Source organism: Cryptomeria japonica, chromosome 2 (assembly GCF_030272615.1).
Source record: "Cryptomeria japonica chromosome 2, Sugi_1.0, whole genome shotgun sequence".
Lineage (NCBI taxonomy): Eukaryota > Viridiplantae > Streptophyta > Pinopsida > Cupressales > Cupressaceae > Cryptomeria > Cryptomeria japonica.
Genome location: NC_081406.1, coordinates 163383873 through 163387795, shown reverse-complemented (window position 1 = coordinate 163387795; position 3923 = coordinate 163383873). Strand labels below are relative to the sequence as shown.

The window sequence follows — 3923 nt, the reverse complement described above, 5'->3', positions numbered from 1 at the left end:
TTTATGAATTTGATGCATTGTATGGTTCTCCACTTTGGAGAAACCCTTTTCATGATTTTTTTACTCATATTTTTATGAGTATGACCCCCACCAAATTAATTGAGTGGAAGAAAATTCTTATTATAAATATTAAAAAATATTCCAAAGATTGTCACAATTTGAAATGTAAAATTGTTTTATTTAACTATAAAAAATCTTATTTTACTACTTTAAAATACTTCCTACATAATTTAAAATAATTTTATTTTTAATAATTTGCAACTCTAATTAGATAGGAATTACAAAAATACAATATATACATGTTAGGACATTATAATCTTACTATACAATTAGTGCTTTAAATTGTAGTTCTTATTTAATAGGAAGCAAAAAGATTGAGAAACACATTTATTCAATCTTTAATAATTCAAAGATTCCAAAATTTGCAATTATAGCAGTGTAACCAACAAAACCAACTTTAGGTGCTATGGTGATGTTCATAGGCTACATGCAATCCCACCTCTAGGCTTCAGGCTTCTTCCACAATTTCTGTGGATTTAATTTTAAAAGGATTCTGGACAACACCTCCTATTTGTAAAGTCTGGTATCCTTTCAGCTATAGTTTTCGACATTATCTTTTCCCTTTTCACATTGTGTCTTACAATTCCTAGCCATGCCACCTTTTTCTCCTTCCATTCCTTCGATTTGAGCATTTATACTATCTTTATCAAAGCTTAAGGTTCTCTTCTTTAGCTTATCCTTGCTCATCTCTTTTATCTTCTGTTCCAACTGACAAGCTGTTGAACTGTATTATTTTTGCTATCTCTCAACAAGATTTTTTCTTCAATAGCCCCCTTACAAATGAGTCTATACACAGTGACCTCCTTATCTTGTGTTGGATTCCAATCACTCTCATTAAATATGACAATATCTGCAGTTGTTAGATTAATATCCACCGTCAGTTCTTGTGCCCAATAAAAAAAATAAAAATATGTGCGTCTTAGTTTGGAATTCCTTGTCCATTTCATGGCGGTTTGTTTCTATTGATGTCCCATCTAGCCTAAGATATTTATACTTTTTGTAATTCTTGTAGTCCTCAAGGATATCAAGCATTTTGGTCAACACGTAGCCTCTTTAGCAAAGCATCTAAATTTTGCATCTTTCTAGAGTTTTTAAGTTTTGCAAAGGAGGAGAACTTCCAAGTGTTCTGTGAGAGTTAGCTGAAGCAATGGCCATTGGGAAGCCAATTATGAATCTACTTCTTGAATTAGATGATTAGAATTGTTTGTTTTGTAGGACAATTGAATTTAGATGTGCCAGCGAAGCCCACCAATAATATTTTCATCCATGGATAATGGAGTTCTTCAATTCTCTGATATGAAAATCTTCTGTCAGAAAATAGTCACCGAGTTGTAGTCACCTAGATAAGAATTGTCTTGAGTTGTAGTCACTTCAGATAGGAATTGTCTTAAGGCTTCTCCAACACGTGTCCTTAGGATTTCAAAGAAAAATTAGTTAAAATCGTTGATTCATAGATAAGTTTAAATAGTACATTTTAGAATTTGATTTCTATCTAAATAAATTAAAATTTTTATTGGTATGATTTTAAACGAACTATCTAAATAAATTAAAACTTCAAAATACCGTTTAAGTAAAACATTTCACATTTGAAATTATGTTTGCCTGAAAAACACTAAGCTAGGCTAGTGAAACAATCAATGTATTTGAGAGGCCATGAAGACTTCTTCTTAAGAAGGAAACAGGTCGGGGTGGCATCATCAACATTTTTGTTACAGCTCTTACATTACCTTCTTCCATCTCATTTGGATACTGATCAATCGTTAGAGAAAATAGCCACTTCTCTACTTGCGAGATTTTGGCTAGAAATGCAATTTTTGTTGGAGAGAGATCAACCATGCCAGAAAACCCAAATGTAGCACTTCTAACAACACATTCTCTTATTTTTTCTAACTGGGAGCACTAATCTATGAATATTCTCATTGGAAAAGATATTCAATAGGTTGTTTAACAATGTCCCTTGAAAACAATGAGGTGACCTTGAGCTGGACTTTGGTAGGTTTTCAATACACTGTCAGTAAACCAGTTTGGGATCTTGTATGATATAGGATTGTGACTTCCAGCACCTGGTATATATCACCTAATTTACCAAAATATGGTGGCAAAAAAGAGTTTTGAATATGCCCAAACTACATTAATGTGTCCTTCAATTCTTTCAAATAGATTAGGATGACTACATACTTCCCTAGTTCCCTTGGCCTTAGCTGTATAACAACGTTCATGAGGTTAAGAACCCTCAAACGATCACTATAAAGTAATTCAGCTATTGAGACCTTATTCCTCGTAGCGTGAGAAAAACCCTACTGTCTAGAACTCAATTTATGTTGGAAACTAGCGTGCTTCAGTAGTTTGCATGTCTTTTTTAATCAGAACTTCAATATTCTCCCATTAGAAAGTTTCCTACAATGGACATACGGTGGAAAGGAAACAGTTTTTAATAAGCTTGTTTCCGTTTTATCTTGTTGTGAAAGCAGCGAACTCTTCTTATATATCTCAGTATTTTTAATGTCATGTAATCAATGTATTAAGCACTGTTGTTAAAGCTGCTCTATTTGTTGTCAAGTTAAAATGATAAAAGTCATGGTTGTTGTTCATATAAATAGTTTCAGGAATGTTATGTAATAATTTTATGCCGATAATAATATAGTGTATAATATTTAAATCTGCTGTGTAAATCTGTCATCATCATTACCTAGAACTATTTTAAAATGTTCAGTTTGCAGTTGATTGTTACTTCTGTTTTGCCAGGCAATTCTTCAATCACATTTTTTCTTTTAAGTCTCCTCAACATAAAAGGTTCGAGTACATGATGCAGTTTCTTAAGGACACGTTCATTGAGTAGACTTATACGCTCAGCATGTCTCTCAATTCTTTTTGAGAACAATTTCCTCAATTGCTCCTAACTATTAAATGCTGCATCTAATATTTAGTATCCATCTAAATGTATAGAACTTCAACAAGAACTTTAGATTATATGAATAAGGATCAACTGATTAGAGATTAGAAAATATAGGATGTATCTGAAAGTTATAATTAATTTACTAAAAATAATAGTAAAAGCTAACAACAATCTCATGCAATTTATGCAGAAATATTCTAAGATTATCTTTAGTTTTGTAAAATAGATTATTTTCATACACACAAAATTATAGTTCTCCTCAGACAATGTGGGAAAGACTACAAACTGTTTCAACAAGAAATAGCATAAGTATCATAAAATGTAGCAATGCTTGTTGTTCTGCCATGTAATTTTAAATAAAAGTTTATGTAAGCAAAACACTATTTCTACATTCTTCATCATTAACAAGGATTTGGTAATTTTTGATAAATACATGGAAGTTTGAATTCTTTCAATAATACCTTTTTGGCTTTATTCTTTTCCTTAGAACTATCATTTCTAAACCCAGTAAAGAAGTGTTATCAAATTAGGACAGAACTTGGCCATTTTATCAACCAAATTAGGCACAATAGAAGTACCATTTGTTCAGGTATTGAAGATGGGTTCACTAGGTCCGTGTTACCACTAGAGTCCTTAGACTCATGAAAGGACTCTTGAAGCCTCTCACATTGATCATCATATTAGCTGGTGATTTTCTTTTGCCTACTGGTAGCATCCAAGGTAGCTTTCAGGGTCTTTCCCCTTGTTAAGTTTTCCTTAAAAGAAAAAGTTCCATTTCCTTGATTTGTCTACATAAAATGAGCATACATCTTTGATTGGGCTAGTAAGAAATTAAGTCCCCATTGGTGTCTTTTCTTTTCCATTGCAACTTCCTCATGTGCTGAGGTCTTCCATTTCTTCTTTCTCCTCCCTTTTCTGGTCTTCCAAAAAAAAACCACAATCTTATCATTACCATTTGGGCTCCAAT

General features: G+C 32.3%; 1 pseudogene; it reads right to left on the bottom strand.

Moving 5' to 3' along the window:
- Positions 1-752: 752 nt before the first annotated feature.
- On the bottom strand, positions 753-1375 carry LOC131038407 (chromatin-remodeling ATPase INO80-like; annotated as a pseudogene).
- Between the last annotated feature and the right edge of the window lie 2548 nt (positions 1376-3923).